Genomic DNA, 13746 nt, shown 5'->3' with positions numbered 1-13746 from the left:
GGCTAACAGACATATGAAAAAATGTTCAGAATCATTAGCCATCAGGGGAATTCAAATCAAAACCACATTACGCCAGTTAGAATGGCAAAAATTGACAAGGCAAGAAGCAACAAATGTTGGAGAGGATGTGGAAAAAGGGGATCCCTCCTGCACTGTTGGTGGGAATGCAAGTTGGTACAGCCATTTTGGAAAACAGTGTGGAGGTCCCTCAAAAAGTTAATAATAGAGCTATCTTATGACCCAGCAATTGCACTACTGGGTATTTACCCCAAAGATACAGATGTAGTGAAGAGAAAGGCCATATGTTCCCCAATGTTCATAGCAGCTTTGTCCACAATAGCTAAATTGTGGAAGGAGCTGAGATGCCCTTCATAGATGAATCAATAAAGAAGATGTGGTCCATATGTATAATGGAATATTACTCAGCCATCAGAAAGAATGATTACACAACATTTGGAGCAACATGGATGGGACTGGAGGAGATTATGCTAAGTGAAGTAAGTCAAGCAGAGAAAGACAATTATCATATGGTTTCACTCATTTATGGAACATAAGGAATAGCAGGAAGATTGGTAGAAGAAGGAAGGGAAGAACGAAGGGGGGGTTAACAGAAGGGAGACTGAACCACGAGACACTATGGACTCTGGGATACAAACAGGGCTTCAGAGGGGAGGGGGGTAGGGGATTGGGATAGGCTGGTGAAGGGTATTAAGGAGGGCATGTATTGCATGGAGCACTGGGTGTTATATCCAAACAATGACTCATGGAACACTACATCACCAACTCATGATGTATTGTATGATGACTAACATAACATAATAAAAAATTTAAAAAAAAAAACAGACTTACCAATATGTTGTCCACAAGAAACTAACTTCAACTTCAGGAATAGACATAGGTTCAAAGAAAAAGGATGAAAAAGGATATTCCATGCAAATGGAAACCAAAAGAGAGCAAGGATAGCTATACTTATAGCAGAAAAAAAAGACATTAAGTTAAAAACTGTAAGAAGAGAAAAAGAAGGTCATTAGATAATGATAAAATGGTACTCATCGAGAAGATATAAGACCTGTAAAATATTTAAACATATATCCAATATCAGAGCACCTAAATATATTAAAAGAAATTTAACAGACCTGAAGAGAGTGATGAACAATAATAAAATAATAGTAGGGAACTTCAATACCCCACCTTCAATGATGGATCCAGATAGGAAATCAAAAAGGAAACAATGGACTTGACATACAATTTACTCCAAAGGAAATTAACACACCTAACAGAACCTAACTAACAGAACCTAAGAGAATGTCCCATCCCAAAGCAGCAGAATATAGGCGTATCTTGTTTTATTGCATTTTGCTTTATTGTACTTCAGATACTGTGTTTTTGTGTATTGAAGGTTTTTGGCAATCCTGCATTGAGCAAGTTCAAAGTTCATCCGTGCCATTTTTCCAACAGCATTTTCTGACTTCATCTCTCTGTGTCTCATTTGACGATTCTCACAACGGTTCAAACTTTCTCATTATTATTGTACTTGTTATGATGATCTGTAATCTGTGATTATGACTTGTTGAAAGTTCGGATAATGGTGAGCACTCTTTAGCAATAACATTTTTCAAATTAAAGTATGTACATTTTTTAGACATAATGTTACTACACACTTAATAGACTACAATATATTAGTAAATTTTATATGCACTAGAAAATAAAAAAAAATTCATTTGACTTGCTTTATTGCAATATTTGCTCTATTGTGATGGTCTGGAACCAAACCCTCAATTTCTCATAGGTGTGCCATATACATTCTTCTCTAGGGCAGAGGGAATATCTTCCATGATACATCATATGTTAGTTCATTAACAATGTCTTAGCAAATTTAGGAAGACTGAAATCATATCAAGTATCTTTTGTGACCACAATGGCATGAAGCTGGCAATCAATGACAAGAAGAAAAGCTGGAAAATTCATAAATATGAGGAGATCAAGCAATATACTACTAAGCAACCAGTGAACCAAAGATTAAATTAAAAGAGAAATTTTAAAAAAACAATACCTTGAGACAAATGAAAATGGAAGCACAACATACTAAAAGTCTGGGATACAACAAAAGCAGTTCTAATAGAGAAGTTCATAGTGATACATGCCTACCTCAAGAAACAAGAAAAATCTCAAATAAACAATCTAACTTTATTCCTCAAGGAACTACAAAAAGAAAAACTAAACCCAAATCTAGTGGAAAAAAGAAGTAACAAATATCAGAATAGACATAAATGGAACAGAGACTAAAAAGACAATAGACAAGATCAATGAAGCTAAGAATTGGGTTTTTTCTATGTTTTGGGGGTTTTGTTTTTTGAAAAGATAAAGAAAATTGGCAAACCTTTAATTAGATTCACCAAGAAAAAAAGATAGAGGATTCAAATAAAATTAGAAACAAAAGAGGAGATTTTACAACTGATAGCACAGAAATGCAGATCCCAAGAGACAACTATGAACAATTATATACCAACAAATTGGACAACCTATAAGAAATGGATAAATCCGAGAAACATAAAATCTACCACAACTGAATCATGAAAAAATAGAAATCTGAACAGAACACTTACTAGTAAGGAGATTAAATCAGTAATCAAAAATCTCTGAACAAACAAAAGTGCAGGGCCAATTCTACTAATCATTCAAAAAAGAATTCATACCAATCAACTTTTGCAAAAAATAAAAGAGTAAACACTTCCAAACACATTTATGAGGCCAGCATTACCATGATACCAAAAACAAAGATGCCAGAAAAAATAAAATCAAAATATTCAGAAGTTTGCCTATAAATTGAAAATTACAATTTTTAGTAAGATTTTTAAATTTTTATTTTTTCACTTCTGTTTCAATATACTTACTGGGTTTTTTAAATTTTTTTTTAAGTCCATGATTCATTACTTACGTATAGCACCCAGTGCACCTGCAATACATGCCCTCCTTACTACCCATCACTTACTGGTGATTAATACACTATGTTCAAAGCAGCTCATGGCTTCTTAGTTTTACTGTCTGTAAAATGGGTTGCCATGAAGATTAATTAAGAAGATAGTATTAAATGGAGGACATATGTAAACTATAAAGAATCACAGATGACAAAATTCTTTTATTGGTTCTCTATTTCTTTTTCAAGAAAAATGTTTTTGGAGTGGAGTATAATAATACAGTTAAGAGCAAATTGGAAACTAGGAAATCTGTGTGTGTGTGTGTGTGTGTGTGTGTGCGTGTGTGTGTGTATTCTTCTCTTTTGTCTAGAATTCTAGTTTCATAAAGGAATATTCTCTTTATTTAGTCTGAAGAATTTCATACCAAGACTCTTACCTTGGCTGCACATTAAAATTTCCTGGGAATACTTTTAAGAACCCAGAGGCCCAGTTACCTCTCCAGAGGCATTAAATTAGAGTCTCCTATGTGGGACCTAGGCATTAGGATTTATTGGTCTCAAATACGTTCATTAAAATTTTCACTTACTTTCATACAACTTGTAGAATAAATTACAATTTACATATCACAGACTTATTTTATCTTCTAGGATTCCAAATGACTTTTTTCTAAAGAGGAAATTCTTCAGAGAAAAAAGTCATCAATGAAGCATCCTTAGTATATATTTCTTCACTTGAAGCAGAGTGAATGACAGAAAGTGACTCTGGTTGAATCTTGAGTGAAGGTGTTTGCTCTTTAAATGTGCAACCTTAGATGAACTATTCTGTAGGTCACTCACTCATTTCGGGTAGCGGTGGAGTGAAAAGAAGATCAGGGCATATCCATCAATCTTGATGTTAAAGGCAAGGTTATTGACAAAAGGGAGCTGATCCATCATGTACAGAGCATCCCCTTCGAATGAAATGCTTTCTCTTTGTCACGTGGGCATGATGCACAAATATAGCCACTGGGAGGATGCACTTATTAAGGCACATGATGGATATTTTGTATTTTATCCTCTCTTTTTCACTTGTTCTGGTCTATTTCTGATTATAATTTTTTTAAGGGGCACAAAATGAACACAACTCTTAGAAACTTTCAGTGCCAACCTTTATAAAATGGCCAACTTCAAAAATTAGCTCAGTTTATATTTTTTAAATTTAAAAAATGATGTATTTTTCTTCTTTTCCATAGAGCATAGTGGTTAAGATCAAGGATGCTGGAGAATCATGATTCAAACACTTGCTAGCTGTTGGCAAGTTTCTTCACCATTCGGAGCCCCAGTCTCTGTATTGATCATGAGAGAAACACTTGGAATACTGCCTGGCACACTGTGAGCTCCACTGAAGTGTTTATGTTCTGTAATTTTCATCACACACACTTTTATTTACAAATGAGGACATCTTTCTGCAATAAGAAAACTAAACAAGGCACCAGTGATTGTAAAGTATTTCAAAGAGAATCTGAAATCTGTTGCTTAGAACCTCTATGTGGTCTGGAGCTGGTGTCTTAGCTTTATTAGCTCTTTGATGAAGAGGAGTTCTATTAACTCCCACTGCTAGCCTAATCCAAAGTTAAAGGGACAGGTGGCTGTCATGACACTGTGAATTTGATTATTAGGATGACACTGCTTGTGGTATATCTATGATTGGGCAGTGTGCACAACAGAAACTCAAAGTTCAAAGAAGATAACTATTCTAGGTTGAGCCAGACTTTGATGGCTTCTCTTGAAATGGAGAATTTTCCTTATCAGAANAGTTCTTATGTTCCATAGATGAGAGAAATCATATGATAATTGTCTTTCTCTGCTTGACTTATTTCACTTAGCATTATCTCCTCCAGTGCCGTCCATGTTGCAGCAAATGTTGAGAATTGGTTCTTTCTGATAGCTCAGTAATATTCCATTGTATATATGGACCACAGCTTCTTAATCCAGTCATCTGTTGAAGGGCATCTCGGCTCCTTCCATGATTTGGCTATTGGTAACACCAAATTGAAACCCACACATGGCCCCAAGCTTTAACTTGAGGTGGTAGGGTCAATGCCTTCTACCTCCAAGTATTTACTGAACTGCATTATTTTGCAATTTCTTCAATTTGATTTTTTCTGCTCACCTTGAAGTCAGCCAGGCCAAGGAAAAAGGACGTGCATGAATTACACACTGGCCCAACAACCTCCATTTCTAGGACTTCACTTATTGAAGGGCACCTTCACCAACCAGACCTGGTGCGCAGGCTAAAACAAAGTTCACAGCTGAACACAACCAGAAGCTTCGCTAAATAGGGACTGCTTGACTGCTACATACTGAGCACAGATTGCCAAAGAGACAGAAAACTGTCCCTTGGGGGATTTTGAAAGAGGAGAGCCTTAATAAGCTCATCACTTACAGAGGCAAAACACCTGCCTAGGGACAGACAAATAAATGGCAGAGCTGTCACATGAACCCATTTCTCTTCCTGTGGAACTTCCTGGGACTGAAGCTGATATCTTTCTGTGAGTGCTGCCCAAGAGGACGCAGGTGGCAGAGCGGGACTGAGTAAACTAAAGCTGCATTAGCCCAAAGCAACATCTTATATTAACAGAGTAGAGAATAGAGAATACAAATTGCTCAGGGAAGCCAGCCTTCTTTATTAGGATTTTTTATTGGGATTTGAACTCTGTTCTTTCAGGGCAGCAAAAGAATGACTCTCTTCAAAATGTAATTTCCCTCTAGTTCCATCACAAATGATGAATCACTGAACTCCACCTCCAAAACCAATAATACTCAATATGTTAATTAATTGAATTTAAATTAAATAAAATAAAAAATTTAAAAATGTGATTTCCTCTGCAGAGTGTATTATAAATATATATAATATATATATTATAATATATAATATAATATATAATTATATATGNAGAGCCTTAATAAGCTCATCACTTACAGAGGCAAAACACCTGCCTAGGGACAGACAAATAAATGGCAGAGCTGTCACATGAACCCATTTCTCTTCCTGTGGAACTTCCTGGGACTGAAGCTGATATCTTTCTGTGAGTGCTGCCCAAGAGGACGCAGGTGGCAGAGCGGGACTGAGTAAACTAAAGCTGCATTAGCCCAAAGCAACATCTTATATTAACAGAGTAGAGAATAGAGAATACAAATTGCTCAGGGAAGCCAGCCTTCTTTATTAGGATTTTTTATTGGGATTTGAACTCTGTTCTTTCAGGGCAGCAAAAGAATGACTCTCTTCAAAATGTAATTTCCCTCTAGTTCCATCACAAATGATGAATCACTGAACTCCACCTCCAAAACCAATAATACTCAATATGTTAATTAATTGAATTTAAATTAAATAAAATAAAAAATTTAAAAATGTAATTTCCTCTGCAGAGTGTATTATAAATATATATAATATAATTATATATGTAATATATAATATAATATATAGTAATATAGTNAATTATATGTATATTATATATGTAATATATAATATAATATATAGTAATATAGTATATATATATATTATGCACACACACACACACTCCAGAGGAAATCTTTTAGTAGGTATGAATATCTACGTTATGGAAACATTACTTCAAGTGGCTTTCAAAATTTGCAGGTGAAGTAGTGCCTGAGTGGCTCAGTCAGTTAAGCTGATTTCAGCTCAGGCCATGATCTCAGGGTCCTGAGATCGAGCCCCATGTCAGCTCTGTGCTCAATGGGGAGTCTGCTTGAGATTCCTTCTCCCTCCCTCTCTGCCCCTCCCCACCCCTCACTCTCTCTCTCTAAAGTAAAAAGATAAATATTTTTTTAAAAAATTTGCAGGTGCAGGGCATCACCTTTCAGCATACATTAATTATCTTTGATATTTGCTTATCCCAGGTGAAATAAGGAAAATGAGAAAAAAAAACTGTATTTGGTTCTGTTGTTTTTTCTACTCTACAGACTATAAAACTAGTACATAAAACAGGAAGCAAAATTATGATACATAACTGTTGGCAATATGCCTTAAGGAATGAGTTTCTCTGGGGCTTAAAAAAAGCCTGTTTTGTTCCTGAAAGAAAAATATTATTTATGTCTTCAAATATAATGTAGAAGTTAATTATTGTAGAGATGGTATTTTTGTTCAGTGTTTGCAATCTCCAAGTAGAATGATAGTTTACAGACAGATGGCTGGAAAAGTTGGCATTTGGGAAAACAATTTGGCATGCACTGTTTCAGCGTAGAGGCCTAAGCTAAGAAGTTGTGCCAAAGGTCTGGGCCATTAAAAATCCAGAATGTAGCTGTAGGAATAGGAGGCAACAATTGAATAATATGAAAATTAAAATGAAGGCATAATTTGAAGCATTAAAGAAAGGTAGAGAGTGTTCTGCATAAGTCCTCGATGAGGGGTTCCTAGATGGCTCAGTCAGTTGAGTGTCTGTCTGCCATTAGCTTGGGTGGTGATCTGAGCATCCTGGGATCAGGCCCCAGGTTGGGCTCTCTGCTCAGCAGGAAGTCAGCTTCTCCTTCTCTCTCCCCTCCACCTGCTTGTGCTCTCTCTCATGCTCGCTCTCTCTCTCTCTCTCCCTCTCTCTCAAATAAATAAATAAAATATTAAAAAAAGAAAGTCCTCAATGAATAAAGAGGAGTTCCAGAAAGTTGTGCCAATTATGGAAACAAGAAGAGGGGATGATGATAAAAGGTAGGTTTTTTTTTTTAATTTTTTTTATTATATTATGTTAGTCGCCATACAGTACATCCCTGGTTTCTGAGGCAAAGTTCGATGATTCATTAGTTGCGTATAACACCCAGTGCACCATGCAATACGTGCCCTCCTTACTACCCATCACCGGTCTATCCCATTCCGCCACCCCCTCCCCTCTGAAGCCCTCAGTTTGTTTTGACCTTCAAAGAGAAAGTTTCCAAGAGGAGAAATGATGTTTCAAAGTAGCACTGGATAGTGGGAGAATGCTAATGGGCTTTCTATGCTCCATAGCATGAAGTATATGGGTTAATACAGAGGTTCCATTCTAGAAAACCAGAAAAAATGTAGGGTCTTTCAAGGAGAACCAGGAATCAGAAGTTAATAGAAGAAGCATCTTCTGAGCATATAAAGGATTCAACAGAACAATGGAAAATGAGATAGCTTTAAAACGCATAGAAGAACTAGAAGTAAGATCTTGGTGAAGGAATCACAAAGCCTCAGGGCAATAGATTTCAGGTGTCAAAAGCCTAAAGAGCTTGAGGGTCACCCTGATTGAGTTCTCAGAGGAGTGCATCTGTAAGAGTTCATTTCAGCACCCCAGAACAGAGAAATGAGAGAGATTACATTTGTGGGAAGAGCAAATCCTCCAACTATTCCCAGGGAAGTCAGAGAGAAGGTGTGTGCTTGCGCGAAGTCTGGAAAACATAGTTTAGATTCCATATTATTACTATTATTGCAGAAGCATCTGCATAGGGTGAGGTGCAGATTATCAAATGTACAGGCAATATGCAAAAGATGTGGAGCAGCCATAGATGACCCATTTCCACCAGATCTTCATTACTCATGTCCTTGCACAATGCCTGACCCAAATAGATGCTCTACAGCTATTGAATTGGATATGAATGAGTATAACATAAACAAGTAGGACTTCAGATCTGTTTCAGCAAGAAGTTCACCTGGTGACAAAGTCTGCCACCCAGGAAACCGAGCTGTCACCCATACAGCTGAATGCATCACAGCCAAGGGTGGCCAGGGCAAAAGTGGATATGTGCCATACCCTAAAAGTGGATGGAAATGAGGACATACTTTTGTAAGAATAAATTCATTTCTCATCACTAAGGTCTGAACTTGTAAATGTCAATGAAAAGTATACATTATAACTGCTATTCTCTTGGCAAATAGTTCAGCAAGTTATCTAAAGAAAGCCAACTGGCTTCTGTGAGAAAACAAGCTAGTTACTGCACATGTGCCATCCTGACTGTATAACCACTGTGGCTTTGGTGTTGCTCTCTGACATGATACCGTTTCTGTGGCACGCAGTGGAGTTGCATGGCGGTATCGCAGTAAGATCACTTACATAAAGAAATGGCTCAGACTGAAAGAAAGAATGTGGGGGGAAACCCTGGATAGGTGGAAGAGACTGATCTAGGCATCTGAGAGGGATCTTTGGGGAGAAATGTTAGAGGGAAGAGACAGGCAGGAATAAGAAACCTCAGCAGGAGGACCTCTCTCTTTTCCTGATAGCTCACTCAGAATGGTGGGACTTAGGAGTTCCAGAAAGAAAATTATACTTTCAAGAGATTTTATTTTTTATTTCTTGATTTTTCTCTTAATTTCCCCTTTGTTATTCCTTTGGTGCAGCTTTCATATATTATTACTATTTCTGCCAAGAGGAATCAGGGAACTTTTAAATTCCCTCTTGGTTCACATGTTGAGGGTACAAGCAATAGCCCTACTCAGCTCCTACCAGGGGCTAAAATGATTGTGGAGGTGAACTCAAGGGCAAGAAATGTTGGGGGCAGAGTTGCATTGTCATTCAGCTTTCCTTTCCTGATGGGAGAGTCTCCTTCCACTGGTAAGCTTGGAGGTTTAAGGTTTTATTTTGTGAAGCAAGATCACAATCCATTGACCATAATAACCAATAGTAGACAGTATTTATCCCTTGTAAAAAAAAAAATAACAAAAAACCAATCAAAATAGCAACTAGTATTTATTTAGCAATTTATTAAATAATGCCAGATCCTGTGCCACACCCTTTACATATTTTAACTTAGTAAATATTCCCCTAAAATCCCCTGCTTCATATGAGAATTTGCAGATCAGAGAGGTTAAAGAAATGCCCCATGACCACATACCTAGGAGGTAAGGGAATCAGAATTAGCCTTGGGAGTTGTCACTGAATGCACCACAATGTCTGCTATAAAGATGGGCAGTGGGTGTCAGCTCACACTGTTCTTGTCAGTTTTTAAACCTTACCAGACCCCTGCACTCTTACGGGGGAGAGGGTTCATCTTACCCCTCTCCTTGACTCAAAGGAACCCCAAAAGGTTACTGTAAGGTCATGCCCTACCTCACTTGATCTTGGTCTGTCCTGGCTCTTGAATAAGCTCCCTAAGATGTCATACATGGCATCTGACAGCTACTGTTCTGAACTGCTTTTGACCAAATCTCAAATATCCTGTTTCCTTTTCTCTTTAGTGAGCAGACCCAAACCACCTCAGGCTACACCTACCCATGGCTCTGACTTGAAGGGCAACAACAGCCAGGTTACTGAGCTCCAAGAGGCATTGTTTAGAGTCCTCTCCACAATTTTAGGTGCCTAGTCACTCCCTTATTAGCACAGACAGATAAGTACTGCCAAACAGAAATTCCTGTGTAAGTCTAAACCTCCCTATCCTATAAATTTCAACATGGTTAAAATCTATCTCAGGTAATACACAGGTAATCAGTAAGAATAGAGTTTATCTCCCTTACCCTCTGTTAACACTTGCTAGCACAAGCTGGAACCCTGGCAGTAAATGAGGTGGGTTACAATTGATTTTCACCTTCCACCTGGAGTCACTAAGCAGCCTCCACTGATGCAGACACAGGGTGGCACCAGGATTGAGTCTTTTGTGATATGAAAACAGAGTAGAATTAAAACTGGGTACTTCCAGAGTCTTTGCCTGTGGAATACAGAAGCACAGGCAGGTAAGAACCCACCTGACTGAGACATTGAGAGCAGCTTCCCCTGTCCTGGGTGCAACACATTTCCAAGTTTGGGAGCAGATGCCTCCCAACGATGATGACAGTGTGAAAGAATTACTGCTCTGAGACTCACTCAAGGCAGGTCCTGGCCAATGTGGGCCTGTGCCCTGATTTTAGCCAAGAGCAGCTACAGTTAATGGGATTTTTTAAAAGATAGGTCTGTAGACAGAGGTGGGGACAGCCAGAGTACAAGAAGGCTGTGATCCATCTAATTTCCCTGAACAGCAAAGGTCAACTCTGCCTTTTGTCCAAGGCAGAAAGAGCTTGCCTTGGATTAGTGTCCAGAACCAGAGAAAAGAGTAAAGTCCCTTTACCTGCACAAGAAAATTCTATGATGACCTTCATGGCTATAGCAACTAATAAAAAAGGCACTGATTTTCTGTAGCAACAATAACAGGGCATTCCAGCTCTGGTGCTCTTGTTGACTTGTCAAGAATAAGCTTATCTCCATGGGCAGTGTTTTTGAGTACCAGAAAGGCCTGATACCTGAGCTGGAGACCAAATGAGGATGAGATATGTGGGACATGACTTTAGCTTAAGGACCACATTGGGAGAAGCTAAGGCCTGATGACCAATCACAGCCCCCTACTGGAGCAGGTACCAGAGAAGAAACTCTTTAAAGCAAATAAAGCATGGCACCCTGAGAATACATAAGGTGGAAGACATTTCATGACTGCCTAGTAGACCCTGTTTTTCAAATTGTGGCCCTCGGGCCAGTAGCAAAACCTGGGAACGTCTCAGAATGGAGAACGTTGGGCCCCATCCCAGACCTAATGAAATACAAGGTGACCTTATGTACATAAAAGTCTAAGCACCACCACTCTAGTCCAGTGGTTTTCAAACTGGACTGCACATTAGAATCACCAGAGGAGTGTCCAAAAATCCTGATCTTGAAGAATGGAGGGAGTTCTGTGCCCACAAAGGTAACACTATGTCGGTGGAAGTCAAGTTCTCGGATGCAATCCACCTTCTCATGCAGTACCTGAAGGAGAACAGTTTACATCGGGCATTAGCTACATTTCAGGAAGAGACTACTGTGTTTCTGAATACCACGGACAACACTGAGAGTGGCTGGCATTACTAGTAGCCATTGGGATACTGTTTCCAAGCTATACAGTCTCTGAAATTGCCAGAAAAAAAATCCTCATTGACCTCTATGAATGGGTTGTTCTGGAATGGATAGAGCTACATGAATTGGGAGCTCCCAGGTCACTCCTGAGACAGACTGACCCCATGATCATGTTAAAACAAACACAGCCAGAGAGGTATGTTCATTTGGAGAACTGCTTGGCCAGGTCTTATTTTAGTTCTCATGAGGAATGCCCAGATAGAAGTAGTCAAGAGCAGCCATTGCCCAGGCCTGAGCTGGGGAAGTCAGTGTGGTGCCTCCATCTTGTCTCATGGCATTGCTGAGACAGAAACTGAAGTGGCAGCAGCACCGGGGCTTGCTTCCTCCTGGTATAACCGTAGATTTGTTCTGAGGAAAAGCAGCTGTCAAAGATGTGGAAGAAGTTTCCTACACAAGTAAACATGCATATTAGGCTTGGTCAGAAATTATATGTGGAGTGTGCTGAATTTTATCCAAATGGTCAGTGTTTGGTCACTGGGTCTATTATTGGATTCACTGAAGTCTGGAACTTTATGACTGGAAAAATCAGGAAGGGTCTTACTTAAGTAGCAGGCCCAGGATGACTTTCTGATGATGGATGATGCTGTCCTCTGCATGTGCTTCAACAGTGATGCAGAAGTGTTAGCAATGGGGGCCCAAGAGGGACAGATCAAGGTACGGAAGATTCAGAGTGAACAGTGTTTCAGGAGATTTGAAAGAGCACACAGTAAAGGTGTGTCCTGTCTAAGCTTTTCTAAGGATAGCTGTCAGATCTTTAGTGCCTCTGTTGATCAGACAATTAAATTCATTGTTTAGAATCTGGGAAAACTCTGAAGGAATTTCATGACCATTCCCCTTTCATTAATGAAGCAGCTTTTATACAAGATGGACCTTATATTATTAGGACATCCTCTGATGGCACTGTGAAGATCAGGAATATGAAGACCGCAGAAAGTTCAAATACTTTTAAATCCAGCACTGCAGGAACAGATAACACTGTTAACAGTATAATCCTGCTTCCTAAAAACCCAGAGCACTTTGTGGTTTGCAACAGATCAAATACAGTGGTCATCATGAACAGGCAGGGCAGATTGTCAGAACTTTTGGGTCTGGTAAGAGAGAAGGTGGGGATTTTGTTTGCTGTACTCTCTCTCCCCGTGACAAAGGTATGTACTGTGTAAGGGAAGACTCTGTGTTCTGTCTTACCATAGTCACTGGCAAACTGGAGAGAACTCTGACAGTTCATAGGAAGGATGTGATCGGTATCACATACAACCCTCATAAGTACCTGATTGTTACCTACAGTGAAGATGGACTCCTAAAACTGGAAACCCTAATTCCTCTTGTCTTTTAAAACTTGCCTGAGAGCCTATACTTGGGGTGCCTGTGTGACTCAGTCGGTTGAGCATCGGACTTGATTTTGGCTCAGGTCATGATCTCAGAATCCTGGAATTGAGCCCTGCCTCAGACTCCATGCTCAGCAGGCAGTCTGCTTCAGATTCTCTGTCTCCTTCTGCCTCTGCTCCTCCTCCCAGGCCTTGCATGCTCTCTCTTTCTCTAAAATAAATAAGTAAATAAATCTTGGGGGGGGGGAATAAAACTTGCTTGAGAGCATGTACTCGAATGAAGACTTATCCATGTATTGCTTTTTTGAGGGACCACCTTTTCTAAACAATTGTCTGAATTAGGCACAAGAATAATTTTAGGACAATTCATGTCCAAGTTAGAAGTTACCCTTTTATATATATATATTTGTTTAAGGTATTCATTTATCTGTTCCTAACTGGTGCAGTCACTCAATGTTTTCAGTAGACTTCTACCTGGAGAGTGATATATTGCTGTTTCTAGAAAAAAAAAATTGTACTCCTCTGATTACTTGAAATGGTTATTGAAACATACCTCCTGGGAAGCCTGGGTGGCTCAGTCAGTTGAGTGTTTGCCTTTGGCTCAGGTCAGGTCAGGATCCCAAGGTCCTAGGATCAAGTCCCT

General features: G+C 39.0%; 1 pseudogene; it reads left to right on the top strand.

The window, feature by feature from the left end:
- The first annotated feature begins 11580 nt into the window (after positions 1-11580).
- On the top strand, positions 11581-13111 carry LOC100465283 (annotated as a pseudogene).
- The last annotated feature ends 635 nt before the right edge of the window (positions 13112-13746 follow it).

Source organism: Ailuropoda melanoleuca, chromosome 4, assembly GCF_002007445.2.
Source record: "Ailuropoda melanoleuca isolate Jingjing chromosome 4, ASM200744v2, whole genome shotgun sequence".
Lineage (NCBI taxonomy): Eukaryota > Metazoa > Chordata > Mammalia > Carnivora > Ursidae > Ailuropoda > Ailuropoda melanoleuca.
The sequence above is the reverse complement of the archived record's forward strand: the minus strand, read 5'-3'. Positions and strand labels throughout refer to the sequence as shown.